Source organism: Neodiprion fabricii, chromosome 3, assembly GCF_021155785.1.
Source record: "Neodiprion fabricii isolate iyNeoFabr1 chromosome 3, iyNeoFabr1.1, whole genome shotgun sequence".
Classification (NCBI taxonomy): domain Eukaryota; kingdom Metazoa; phylum Arthropoda; class Insecta; order Hymenoptera; family Diprionidae; genus Neodiprion; species Neodiprion fabricii.
The window spans coordinates 29214566-29229940 of record NC_060241.1 but is presented as its reverse complement, the minus strand read 5'-3'; the positions used below and the strand labels follow the sequence as shown (position 1 = coordinate 29229940).

At 41.8% G+C, this 15375-nt stretch overlaps 1 protein-coding gene across 2 annotated transcripts in view; it reads left to right on the top strand.

Moving 5' to 3' along the window:
* The first annotated feature begins 2219 nt into the window (after window positions 1-2219).
* The window catches only part of LOC124177325 (hormone receptor 4), a 110550-nt gene continuing 97394 nt past the window's right edge, over window positions 2220-15375 (top strand). The window contains exons 1-2 of one of the 2 annotated variants that reach the window (XM_046559596.1): window positions 2504-2907; window positions 3447-3612. The gene's annotated coding sequence lies outside the window, so the exon portion shown is untranslated. Of the gene's footprint in view, window positions 3613-15375 lie in introns of both variants that reach the window. The other variant, XM_046559595.1, reaches the window with a different exon arrangement.

Here is a 15375-nt window from a genome sequence, read left to right as displayed (position 1 = left end):
CGGCAAGGAGAGAGGTCATTGACCCGAGCAGCTCGCTGCTGGCTGTTAGAGCGCTGAGCTGCCGGCTCTCCGTGTTCGTACCGCGTGCGCGCCCGTGCGCCCGTCCGCTAGTCGTTTTGATTCTTAAACTCACTACGACAGAGTACACGGAGAGAGGAGCCTCTCTTTTGCCGCTTGGCTTGCCTCGTTTAATTGAAAAAAAAGAGCGGATTCATACGCACACTGACGTAAACAAGGCCGGGTTTCCCATTTATTGTCATTATTGTTCATTATTATTACCATTGTTGTTGTTGTTGTTGTTGTTGTTGTTGTTTGTCGGCACTGTTATTATAATCGTCCGAACCCCATTCCCCCCCGCCCCCTTCCACCCCTCCTCGCCCGAGATCGCCACCTGTGTTTGTTGATAAAAGAAAAGGGATAAAAAAAAAAAAAAAAAAGAAAAATGAAGGAGAGTAAGAAAAGAGAAGAAGATAAAAAAAAATACAACAACCGATAAGCATGTGAAGGGAAGTGCATCATGTTCCGGGATGTTTGACTGAAGACTAATAAAAGAAAAAACAATTTAAACAGAATTTAAAAGAAAGAAAAAAAATTTTTTTTTAATTGAAATAAGACAACCGTGGAGTGACAGTGTCAATAGTATATTGTACATCATGAATCGTACGCATACATGTATCGACATACGTACGCACATATGTATTATACATGCACAGTGTGTCGGAAAAGTTCGGAACGACTGAAAAGTAGTGTGATTTGGCCAGGGATCTTCCACGGCATTGGCTACGTTGGTGTCGTTGAGCATTGACGTTCGACGTCGATGCCACCTTAGTCGTGTGGTCGTCGGTGACAAATTCTTCTTTTTTGGTTGTGTTTTTATTTGGAGGGTATTCCATGCTGTGAACTGAACGTCAACTATGAATATAGCAAAATTTAAAATGCACACGTTATGCAGATATGTGTATACAATATAAATGACAATATTAAAATTGCATCTAACGTATGCGATGAAGAAGTGAAAAATTTTGATTGGTGGAAAAATAAAATACACCTTCGGGGCAACGCGATCGATTATCAATCGTCTCCGTTCGAACAATCGTCCTCGTAGTTGTTCGTCGTCAAGTGATCGACCGAGATACGGATCTACTGGTCGACATATACTCATTATAATCGCGGTGACCCTACGTACAAACACATTTTTAAAATGCTGAATTCAAGTACACACATAATTCGTGATCCGATCCGCCGCCGCCCCCCTCTTATGCCATCCATGTTTTCGCATATCCGTACATCAAATATAATATAATTATTCACGGACGCGATCGACGAAAATTATTGCACCAAGATTTGATAAACGAGGAAAGATTACTTTTAAATTTTGTTATCGTCGATGAAATTATTACGAAGCCGGTCGAAATTTACACTGGAGCGAATATTCGCCTAGGTGACACTTTCCGATACGTCAAATACGACGACGCACACGCGCAAACTCACACTCGACACAAACACACACACATGTATATACATACATACATATATATATATATATATATATATATATATATATATATATATATCACTCGCAGATATATCAATGACAGACGAATTACAATCGTTATCTGCCGATTATTTTGTCGCGTTTCTTTTTCCTCGCACCTCTTTCGAACTTTTTAGTATCAACTGACAATATTAATTTCACGTTACCACGGTACATCGGTACATTTACTTGGCCCCACACTCGCATATCTAAACTCTGACGTCGCGTGCGTTTTTCGCGGGATATTACACCGGGTGCGGTCGATGACGGAACGGCGTATGTCTTGTCTGGGTGAAAAAAAAAAAAAAGAAATGTTCTAGTTCTCGTCTATTTTTTTCTTTCCGTGTTTATTTTACACGTCACAGATACGTCACAGTTGAGGCACAAGCGTATTTTTCCATTTACGCTACTTGTTACGCAAGGCCTAGACGTTAACACTCGTATGTGCTTCACGCGTCGTTACGCCAATTTTCCGCTGCAACGCCTCGATCTTTTTACCCCTTTCTTCTCGACCGTTTTCTTATATCACACCTCTCCGCGATCGCTTCTGTCGTTTCTCTATAAATTACCGACCGTTAGATTGAATACAAATCTGCAAACAATCGGCAGGATCGAACGATTGACCGCCTGCGAGACAGACGAAGCGTAATTCAGGGTCCTCGATTTACCTAGCATTCATATAATATACACGCGTAGATGGACGGAATAGTGTCCGCAGTTGTGCTGTTTTACCGTTAGGGCGGGAGATCGACGTGCTCGTAGGGCGTCCATCCCTTGTCCTCTCTGGTCGAGAATAGGGTAGGTGATTTTATTCCCGAGTGGCGGACATCTGCGTGTGTGCGTGTATGTGTTGAAAAGAGAAACAATATTCACCCGCAATACCATCATCAGAGAAACCTGTATAAATATTTATATATTTATTCGACGAATCGATCGTTGACACGAACAATTTTGCATCCACTCGTACAGTAATCACGGGATCGGCGGAACACGGGGTATAAAAATATTTCGAACAAGGAATCTCGGGCTTTCGAGCTCGCGGAAGCTTGCAGTCAGAGTCTGCACCACCTTCGACCAATCCATCCTCCACGCCGCGCTGGGGAAATCGCACGTGTCCCCGCGGAGGAGGGTAACTATGTTACCGATGCGGTAACGCCGCGCGGAACGCTCAAAACGGAAAGCTGGCCGGAGAGCGGGACCCGCGGGACTCGGCCTAGGTCTAACGGGACCGGGAACGGTCCACCAAGCCGGCTCGAGAGAGTGGAACGCGGTCTGGCACCGGTTTAAAAGTGAAACTATGACTATTGTCGCGATCCGGACGACGCTGGCGGCGAACCTTCTGCCTCCTCGTGACTGCGGAGCACCGTTGTGACGTGAGGAACTTACACGCGGGACCGAATCCACCTCGCACTATCCCTTTCGCTCCATTCTATACCTTTTTCTTTGTCCTTGCCTGGTCGTCGTGCCACCACCACCACCCTCGTCATCATCATCGCGATCATCGTTATCGTCATCGTCGTGCCTGTGGGAAGGTTCCAAGACCACCCCTTCGCCCCGATCGGTCACTCGGACATCACGCGTCGTTGCAAAGCGATAGCATCGATCCTTGATCGTTTTTCGTTCGTAACGTTTCGCGATTCGCCTAATATTTTCATTTTTTTCTTTTTACTTTACCTCTTGCTAGTTTTCTTGAAATTTCACGTGGCTTCGACGCATTCGCCTCGCATCATTCTTCATCTCTCCTTGTTCGTATCCGACCTGAATACGTCCCCGCCCCTTTGTCCTTTTCGAACCCGGCCCCGCTGTAAACTGCACACGACGAAGACTGCAAATATTTAATACAAGGAAATGTACTGTGTTTCATATATATATATACAAATATATATGTATATAATTTTATTGTTTTGTGAAGTATGTGATCGATAAGTTTAACGAACGAGAGGATAGTTTTGTGAATTTTTTGGAGATTATTTTTCTTCAATTTTTTTCTGTGAGTTATCTACAGCAACAAGGAAGATTTATTATTCTCTATCGTGACGGTGTTTTCATCGATGTCAGTTTAACGAAGAACCAAAAATGTAAGTCTCAACGTGCATTCGTATTATTATACCTACTATATTTTTACATATTTCTTATAACCCTGATATAATTGATACATACTAATTAAATTACCGATTGCTTACATTCATAAATAAATGAATATCAATTTTACTAAAATTACTTTGGGATTGATAGAAAATGCAACATTTTGTCGCATAAAAATGTTTTGCATCGTTTTAATTCGGGGGTCGAAAAATATTTGCTACCGTTTTTCGTTGGATGATCGATATAATTTGGCCTTATCGTAAGTTCGGTAAAAGCGAATATCTGTCCGTGTTTTCTCTTTCTCAAAACTCAGGAGACTTTTCTTCCCCTGCTGCTAATCACAGGTGTTCGCGTTTATACTTTTGAAAATTTCATAACTAAACATCGATCGTCGGAAAGTCTTGGCCGAACGAGCGGATATAACATACATATGTATTGTATATGTATTTATATACATATATATATCATACATGTACCGGGTGTGTTAAATATCGTCCCTACACCTATAACCGTAGGCTCGCGTCACACGTGTGACATTGTAGAGTATGAGTAACTGACATGCGTAACGAAATATCCAGTGAATGCTAAAAATAATATCGGTAGACCCGCTTGTACGAAGAGAATTGAAACGCGGTTGCGCAACTTCGCAACCACCGTCAGCCACTTTGTCGTCGTATTGGTACACCGACCGCGCAGCTGCATAAAGTTACGAAATATGCCGGCGTAGACTTAGCAGCGGAATTTCAGACGCCTTGTCGAAGCCTTTTCGTCTTTATCTCATCAACCGTAAAAACTGATCGCTCTAATTATGTACATTCTCAAGAACCCGGACGATTTTACGCTCTGTCGGTGTTCGTAACGTGTGTTATAAACGTTCGACTACGACGGTGGTTCTTTCGATCCGAGAATCGGCGAGATATCAGTTGCAAATATTTAATCGTATCGACGAGATTGTCGTCTTTATCTCTCCGCGGGTTCCCTGCACTTCCACCGTTCGTTCAGGTTCATCGTCCAGGAATATACCTCAAAGGGCCTCTGGTGCCCGGATAGATGTTGCGATATAATCACGTTTCTGAAGGAATTATACGTAGGTATCGCTTGTGCATATAATAAGGTACACAAATGCTATTTATCATTCACAAATATAGCGTTTAATAACTTTCCAACGGTACATGAGTTATCAGATGGCTGAAATTTTACTTTTTGTCTTCTTTTTCTGCAAATTTTCCCTTGTTGTTTCTTAACGCGAAAGACTTTCGATTCGTCATTGATTCATCATTCATCGCTGATTCAATTTCCGGTGATAATATCTCCCTGCGCAGTATGAAAGAACGACAGTTCCGTCGTGCGAATTTTATACTCACGTGCACAATATTCACTGCCCCGTATGATTGTTGTTGATAAACAATATTCATAAAATGATCTTGGTCTTTAGTTTTTACGTACATATAACTTTACGCATAAAATCTATACGATTTCAACTGCATCACATTTCGTTACTTTATCCAATGATGATAAATGGTTGTATGCAAACTTTTACGGTACTCCAATTCTGGTATAAAGTCGCGTCGGAGGCGAAAATCACAATTGCACCTATTTCATGAAGTTGTATAACTTGTACTCTCGATCAACTGTAGGTTAACTGTAATTGCGTCGCAATCGAGTATCAGTGTGTTTTTTTTCTGCGACTCGCGTAATTCAAGGGGTGTTGATAGTGCGATTGGAAAACAACAAATTTGCGTATATATCGTACTGTATATAACGCAGGTGTTTTCCTGACGCCAATTCTCCCGATATATGCGCGTTCGTTCTTTGCACACACATTGGTGTAAAAAGTGAGATTTACGCTCTTGATCGACTCGAATAGCGAGGTTTGCAAACACGCGGTTGCTAAAGTCAGTCACACACATGCAGTAGCAGCAACACAGAGCGAAAGTACAAAGTTATTATCGGTGTCCGTGACGCGGGAAATACGTCGGTTCGTTTTTTAGTCCAAGCAGCGTGAACCTCGGTCAAGGGATACCGTATGTAATTTGGCTAACGGTTTTATGCCAGCGAAAAAAGAATTAATCGGTTAGGAAAATCTGCTAATCGTGTACTGATTGTTGTTTTTGACGTCTGCACACCTCGAAAGTTCAGGATAAGTTTTGATTGTTCACTCCATCCCATTTCTCGTAAGCCTTTATTCCCAATTGCGGAATTCCGGACTCCGCCACGCTCGGATTCGCGGCCGTTGTACTTACGCGTTATTATTGTAACCGGTAACGTCAACGCTGTCAATCAGCGAGTCGGGTCGAGAGTATACCAGGACGTAGGTATATTGTTGTTCTTCGATCCATCCCACAAAAATATCCAACACTAATGGATATCGCGTCATCCGGACGGAAGACGTTTGCGACCGCGAAGCCGTGAACGTTTCACGCTGGAAAAACACCCGCCGCCACTTTTACCCTCGAGAATCTCTAGTCGAAATACCCAGAGGAAAATTGTACTCCACATTTTTAAACAGTCGGCTTCAATCGAAACCGATCGACATCCATTCAAAAGTGACGCCTGATTTATAGAAGTCATCTTTTTCTTTTGGTGAAGTGAAAATTTAATCGAAAATCGTAATATCTGGCTCTGATCGTTCCAAGAACGACGACCATTAGAAATTATAATTATTGAAAAATGTTAAGTAAATATTCAATTACTGTGTACCTACCTCTGCAATGAAGTGATTGAATATTAATTGTTGTTCAAATGTAGTTTGACCTTACAAATTTGAGGTAATGTAAATCGACTGTTTTTATTATATTCAGATTTTCTCTCAATTGTGCACAATCATTCCTGTATACACAGAATATCAGTCCAACATCGTAGAAATTCAGCGGACCGAATAGATATAATAATATAATTAGGTGACCAAAAATTGCGAGCTCCATCTGTCTCGTCGTTGGAAAAACAAGAGCCAAAAATGGCAAGTCAAGGTTCGATACCCTCGTCGTCGGTTCACCATGTTGCAGAGATGTTTGGATCGCGGAGCGTTGCGTTCGCAATACCGGAAGTAGAGGCAGCTAACATCTGCAGTACGGTTATAGACGGGATGCGCGAGAGTCTGCGGGGTTCAAAACTAAATTTGATTCCTTTGACGCTTCGGTTGTAGCTTCTAGTGTTGACGATGGTTGTTCGAAACCTGCACCAAGCCTTCGAGGCGACGTAAGCACAGACGGTGCACCATGCGCGACGCGACATTTTGCAGCGCATATTCAAGCCAATATTGCCAAAATTTGGAAGGCGATCTAACGATCGGCGAAACGACGAGCATAAGCCTTTCTTTCACATATCTCCTTACCCTTCATCCCATGTCCAGAGGCTGTTACTCTGTTAGGAAAAAGCGAAAGTATCAGCAGTAGCGGCACCTCGTTGGCACTGGTTATAGGCGATGCGTAGCTCGGGTTGAAAAGAAGCGAAAAGAAAAGAAAACTTGAATCCAATCGCGCCAGAAGTTATCCCCAATTTTTGCACGCGCGGTAAATATTCGTTAACGAGCAAAGTCGATTTAACGCTCGGTCGGTTTTCAAGAACAGTCTATGTTAGCAATGAATCATTCGTTGCTAAAAAACACGGTAGTGGTGCATGATTTAAAAAAAAAAAAAGAAGAAGAAACAACAAAATTGCACGAATCGCAACGAATGCGTATCGCGAAATAACCGTGAATATCGGCGTAAAAAAAAGTGCCAGTCTTCTTTCGAACCACAAAACCACGTTTCTAATCAATAAAATTTTCTTTCTTCCAATACAACAATTTTCGCATTACTCCAGCCCACGAGAAATAAGGCGACAAACTTCCTCCAACGCGTGGTCCACGTCTACGAACGGGGTCCATTGCTGTTGCGTTGCGTTCCTCTGCTGTGAGAAAATTAAGAAAGATAGAAAGAGAGAGAGAAAGAGATAGAGAGAGATAGAAAAAATCAGTACCGAACCTCTTTTCGCGGCACGAGCGCGGCCCGATGAGCCATCGGCGGCTGTCCCGTGTAGTGCGATAGATAGATCGGTGCCTGGCTGAATGAATGTGTGCGTCGGTGACCGCTAGCGCGTTGCGCCGGCGGAGGCCGGCGAGGCGTTCGGGTCGACGCCCGCCCCTTCGGGTGATTCCGTCGGCGCTCGGCTCCGCTCGGCACTAGGTCAGTGATGGAGTCACTGCCCGCCCTGAGCCGCGAGGCAATGACACCGGGACGCCCGAGCCTCGCTGCGCCGCCACCCGCAATCGCTTCGGGCTCTACCGGCTAACCGGCGTTCCCCGGTTTGTTCCCTGCCGATCCTCCCGAACCGACGCGTTCTCCCGGCCTGCTGCCGGCGCAACGCCGAAATTTCACCCGGCTATCGCGGTATCGTTCCGTTCCTTGTTCCTGCGGCCCATATTCACACTCGCGGGGTGGATGATATGAAACTATGTTCTGAAACGGGTACCTGTTGTACCGTCTCACTGGCGGTTCCTTGCTTGTTTGCTCGGCTGATTTTTGTAGCCCGTTATACGGTGTGATCTGTTGGTTAAGATAGTAGGAAAAACTTTTTGTCACACCTTTTGCAGAAATGTATGATAATCAGACTTCTTGCAGAGTTATTGGCCGGTTGTTTTTAAATAGTCGCAGTCTAAAACAGTCCTGTAATACGAGTTCGACCACCGAGGTTATTTTAATTAGCATATTTTTGATAGCCATGGAAAAGTATAATTTGCGCAAAATGAGAAGATACAGAGTTACGCGTAATCGGTGGATAGAATCACCTGATAGGTAATTGGGATTCGCGACGACACAGAAATGGATGTAAAAAATGAAAGAACGAAAAAACCCCACGCTGAAATCACGCCACGTTCCTGCCGTGGAAATACCCCTCCGTTTGAACCTTCTGACCTTAATTTGCCGACGAGTCCGCCGCAGCGGCGATCGATAAGCAGGGGTTGATGTTTTGAGTTAATTCAACCTCGTGTGTAACCCACGAAATTCTGAAGATTCAATCATTATTTCGGGCAGTCGGTAAACTTGATAAAGGACGCATTTGGGATTACTTGAATCCCCAGGTTTAAGGTTGACGCTGTGATAACTGACGTTGAATGTGCAGTTTTGAATGAACCAAATTTATCGCTAGACGTTTATACCGATCAGACTGAATAAACGTCGGGAATGTTAATATTAGCTTCTTATCGTGGGGGTATTCTTGCAGGAATTTGGTCAAGGCCTTAATGTTCCATTCAGTTGCCTACACCTAAGTTTTTACGAACATCAGGATTATGTAATTTTCACACTTCACTTGCAACTACGCGATATAAATTTTCACGTCAGACCAGGTTACGTTTCACCGTCAGAAAATTCGCAACATAATTATTCGATCGCGATTCGTCTCGTGAAAAGATTCATCCGGCTCATTCGTCATGCACTGCGAATAAAACCATGCACCCGGATCGACTATTTCGCGTTTGTTTCCATTAAGAATGTCCAGACTAAGCAGAGCAAAGTAATAATGGAATTCCAAATATATACCTGAGAGGCGATTTCTAGGTTTAGGCAAACGTTAGAGTGAGGCAAGCAGTAAACGATCCGCAGCTTGTGTTGCACACGTAATTCGGAATATCGAGAAAGCGTGGAGAAAGACGCAATCGTTGGCAATTTATATAGTCAATGACCTCCGCGGACTTATCTGAAGCATTAGCAATTACGCGTTTCAATGCTTCTTTTTCTTCGTCTCAAGCCACAAGTTCGATTTGATATCTCCCCGGTACACGGTCGGTCGTCTTCGTATCCATAAGACCAAGAGTTTCTCGTCATCTTTCGACGTAACATAACTTCGATCCAAGATCACGGTTAAAAGTTGATTTCGCGCTCGCGTGTCGTAAGTTTGCACAGATCATGTTTAAAAGTGTCAACTTATCGTGCATAGAAATTCGTGCAAGTTTTTTTCTCGACTCGTAAGAAATATCGTAGGCGTACTATACATTTTCCGTCTTATTATTATACACTGTATAATTTTATATGTAGAATATTTAATTGCTCTGAACTGGGTTACATGTATACTTATAGATATACACATATGTAGTCGTATATCGTCTCGCATAGCGATATTCTCGTTGGCCCGATCTGTCTTCGCACAGTTCGCACATAAGTTTTAATACTCGGAACTAGCGTGGTGGTATGAATTTTTCAGCAGCGCAAAAGATTCATGCGTTATGCATGCGGGATAATTTTTTACTTCCGATTACGCCGTGCTGTCATCATCGCTCTATTCGCACACGGATATTTCGCCGTGTGTAGTCTAAGGCTTTTCGTATAGATGTAGCGGGTTTTTCAGCGGAAAAAAATTTACGCGACTGATTTCGCTTTGCAACGTCGCAATTCCGGCGATTCGCTACATGTAACGTTGCATCGCGAACGTATCGAATCAGCTAGATTCTGTATCTCGCATGGAATGAACTCACCACTTCCTGAAACTGTTTAATATATTCTATAAATAATTAAAAGCATCATAAACTCGTCGACTGCAGATGTGCATACACTCTTGTGCCACGGCTCACGATTAGCCGTCACATTTGGCACTTTATGGCTTGACACGGTTTACGCTCGTTTTATGCGCAATGAAACTTGACGAAGAAAAAAATAAAATAAAAAAATAAAAACAAAAACACCTCACTTTGATATCGGAGAGTCAAAAATAACGTCAATGTTACGTTGGATTCATCTGAAGTACAAAACTCTTTCATAAAAATATATTTCATATATTTCTATATTATAATTAACTGCAAAATTCGAAGCAATCATTGGACGTGAAAATAATTTTTACATTAGCAGTATCGTATACATATATATTATACCTATGTCCTATGTCCTATGGTCATAAGAAAGTTGATGAATTTATTTGACAGTATCGCAACTATGAAAATCCATTTCCAAAAGTTTTCGAGCGGTCGGTTGTTTGTACGTGATGGCAGAAGATTGCTGACACATATCAATCGGGCAGCGTTGATCCGTAAAAATGATCCAAATTGTCTACAGTTGTGGCCTGCACGACTTTCCGCACGCGACAGGCTTTTCCACATACGACACTTTATACTCGGGTCAATTTTTTTCGTATAAATAAAAGAAAAAATAAAACAAAATTAATACCATGGCAAAAGATGTCCCCGTCGTTGCCAGTGCGAATCGCGTTGCGGAAAGCGCGTGTTTATCCCTTTACGCGACGACCATTCCAGTTGCGGTAGGACTTTCGATTGACCGTTACTCTGCTCTCTTCACTCCTTCTGTGCTGTGCTCGCTACTCGCTTTCTCGTTACCGCGTTCACGTTTCTGTTGCTCTTGCCGGTCTACGGTCGTCCGGTCGGCTACGTTCACCACAGACACGCGCTTACTTTCTTTCACTCTCGATTATAGAAAGGTGCACCGCAGGAACGAGAAGGTCAAATTCATCGGGCCCATTCGAAGTGGGGTCGTCGAGGTGGCGGGGCGGAGCAAATTGAACCGACAATGCGAGAGAAGTGTCTTTTAATACGTAAAATACCGGAGATCAGGACCATTTTATTATTTCACGCGTCACCCGTCATCCCGATGACCTTGGGACCGACCGGCTTACCGTCAAATCTCGGGGGGCCTTTTTTTTATTTTATTTTTAATTTCTTTTTTTCCTCCCCTTCCCTCCACTTCGTAAGTGCCGGGCGAGTACGGCGAGGGAGCCACGATCGACTTTCATTACGACTCTCGTAGATACGGACGACTGCTGCCTCGCTGCTACTTGTCGTGTAATTTCTCGACGTGTTGAATTCGAAGGAAATACGTGGCATTAATTGCTTTACTGACGACTTGAATCACTAGATGTAGATACTATGAATATTCAAATATTCAATACCCGAAACGTGGCTGTATAGGTTTAACGTCTTATCTATCTGTTTTGAATCGCCTTGCAGTTTGAGAGAAAAAAATTAACTATCATCTTCTTTCATACATTACTGTACACGTGTGTATAAATTTATATTTAACGCGGTCTTTGAGGATTGGAAAATATTTATTTTATTCATTTATCAAATTCTTGGAACGTTTCAAAACTCCTATTTATATTCAACGATATTTCGCTCAGCTCACTCGATACCCACGTTTTTTTGTTGTTTTTAGTCACGAAAATTGCGGCTTTGTTATACGGAAAGTTCAATCTGCGTTTCGCGTTTTCATGACACATTCGAATTCAAAAGTTTTTAGGGGCTACAGAACTTTCAATACCTGCATTTGAAAGAATCTCTTTTTCATCTCTTCGTCTATTAAAATATAATTGAAAATCAGCATTCGAAAAAAGCAATTCGATAATTGAGCCTGAATTCCTTCTTTTACCTTGCATTGTACAGAGTATAACGCCACTCATTCACAAATTCGTACGCGATTAAAAGGTTCTGAAATTGCGCCAACTATCAGGATATCCGTGAGCCGCTAATCGAATGAATTTGCAATTGAGAAATTGAAAACGTAGTTCTTTCGACACGACAAAACAAATCAATTACAATTCCACTGTAGAATTTTCAGCCGTAAATTAAGAGTCCGCAAATTGGAGCGAGGAGTTAGCAGCTTGGACGTAATTTTGGACGGTGGTTAGAATAATGACGATTCTTGCAGCTTTTGATTAGCTTATACATTATTATTCGTTCCATCGATCGTACAAAATCAACATTTCGACCCTCTTATCGCGTGGCCGTTCCACTTTCCCACCCCAGCACATAATTTTCTTCCCCTTGATCCCCGTAAATTCCCGACGTAGCGAGTCGGACGCGACCTTGCGACTTCTGGAGACTTTGAATCCTGTCCTTTCGTAGGGAAATTGAGTCTGGTGTAAAAGCGAGCGTCTCGGGTGTATCGAAAGTGAGTCTATTCCGAAGCGTGTGTGGCAGAGGTTTGGTTAGCGGTACCGGGAGTAGCAGCAAGGAGGAAGATAGCGGTCCGCAACGTCCCGTATATCGTGAGCAGTCAGTCAGTCAGTCAGTCGTAAGTCGCAACGCGTTGTGTAACTCGGCTTGCCCGGGACGAAAGAGCGAACCTCTCGGTTAAACCGCCTCCTGCACCGTAGGCGACTTTCACCTCCTGCAGATCGGCGCAGAGGCCGTTGCACCTGCGCGTTCACCAAGTATACACCGCCTTCGGCGAACCAAAGCACTCTCACTTGCTTCACGTTACGCCTAACCTGTCCTACTCACGATCACCGAGCTCTACCAAGGCCCACTGTCATTGTCCAATGACGCCCGCGTTCCTCCCTCCTCGCGACAAATTCAGGTGACAATGTTACACGGAAGGATAAACGTTATAAAATTTACGATATTTTTCTCACCGTAGCACGGTAAATTTGATAGTTTGCAAATACGTTCTGTATATATGTATATAATCTAAGTGCCGCTTTCGCAAGCGAGATAAATTGTTTTTTCACAGCTTGGCTCTCCGATATATTTTTATGTTTACACTATATGTATTACGCATACGTGTATTTACACAAGAAGAGTTGTACTTCGGAAAGATTCAATCTTTGTGTCAGTTTTATTTTTAGGCATTGGAAATTTTTTTTTTTTATTTTTATATGTTTTTTTTTTTTTATTTTATTTCAGGCCGGTATATAATTGAGACATTCTACCGGGCTCAATCCTGACTTTTCATTGCCAATGCGGAGAAACGTTCAATAGCGCATGTATAATGAATAATGATAAAAACTCATATAAATAATCACGATATGATACCTAATATACCCATTGCTACAAATAAAAATGAATCATGACCAATACCGGTTCGATTATTTTAAGTCAGCAGAATTCTAAAAGGTAACATGGCCTATAATTGTATCAGCTTTTTTTGTTTCTTTCGTAACAATTAATTACCTTCGTATATACCACAGTGTGGAATGATTGAAACGGAACACCCTGTATCAATTTATCACCTCGTATCGATCGATTGAACGGACGACTGACAGCAACGTCAGCAAAGAATCTGTCACATTTTTTATTATTCCCCGGGTAATTTTTATTGCCTCCGAACGTACATAATATAGGTATGTATTAGCGAATCTTGTCAGCCTTCTCGGCTTCCTGATTCTTCTACATAAAGAGACATATATCTTCCGCGAAAGATGAATCGCCTGTTTATATTTGTAGGAGGTCTTCGGTCGCTATGCTGACGCTGACGTCATGGCAGTTAATTTGTGCGAGACGGTTTTTCGCGGTCAGTTAACCGTGGGCATCGCGGTAACGTGTCGAGATTGATAATGTAGATTTCTCCACTCGTTGTCGTCCTATAACTGATCGTAAATAACGAATCAAAGCCTCGAACGAGTATCATCCGAAATCAGTGCGTGAAAAATTGTCCCAAGCTTTTCGGCCGGCCAACAATCCCTCTGATGTCTGCATCATCGAGTATTTCGAACGAGTGATTCCACTCAGCTAATATATGTACCAATATGTATATATATATATATTTATATGTATATATGTATACATAAATATACGCGTATGAAACTAAAAATACCCAAGATTTTTTCGTCACTTCCATTTCAGCACTTGGTAAATGAGTAATTTTCAACTTCAAGTGAATTTTGATGCGCGAATAAAGTCGTTTAATGTTTTTTTGTTTTTTTTTTTTTAATCGTGTTGTTCTATACATTTTTTTCTCTCTACCGAAAGCCCGAAAAATTATTAGCTGGTTTTTTCCGATCCATTCTCGTATACATCTGACGATGAGTAATTATTCTCGAAGTGACTGAATGCCGCAAGTTTTGACTCTTGATTGAACATCACTATATTCGAAGACAGTTGGACGACTTGTCGGTGATCGGCACTTGTGTGCTCGTGACGGGCACCAATGACACGCTAAATTTACGTATAGTAAATTATCTGATTTGATTTTATTTCATTTCGCAATTCAGTTCACTGACATCCGTGTAGGTATATTTACACATCGTTGCAATGGTCAGCTATACTCTCATCGTTTTCTTATCGAAGAGTACAAGATAGATGGACAATATCTCGTCACATAAACCTGTGAGACTTTACATGATGTTTTATTTTTTTTTTTGTTTACTTTATAATGTCAAGCCGCAAGAATAAAAGAATAAAAACGGAATACAATATCGTTTAGATAACGGATTGAATACGATTGACGAAAATATAAAAAAGACAAAGCAGAGTCGGTAAACCGTAGAGTGTGATAAAATTTATCATCAACTCTAATCGTAAGAGTTTCTCAACATTGTCAACAATGAATATGCACACATTTTACTTTGCAGATTACTGATTCAAATAAAGCGTGAATTGTTAATCACGTATGAGTTAAATGTATAGGTGTAACTTCCTACGACTGATAATGAGCTCCAATTGCCTTCACGAAATTCGAATAACTACATCAATATCGTCTACAGAAAAATCAGTTACATCGTTTTTCGAAATCATTTAAAATTTTTCCAACAATCAAAATACAAAGCCAGGAGAGCAATGTACAAAATTGAAAAAAAATTCTTAAAAAAAAGTCGACCACGATGATTTTCAATAGGGCTCCTAATGAGGTCCTAAAGAGCACTTAAAACCCGTCTTGATTCATTTTCGAAATACTTATTTCTTCGGAACTTTATGCCACTGGTTTGCGACATGCTGACGTCACACGCTAGCTGAGCAATATCAAAATATAGCTTTCCAATGAAAATATCAACACCTAAATCTCGATTAGGGCATCTAAAGAATTTTTTTTACATGGTCTTGCTATATGGTATCC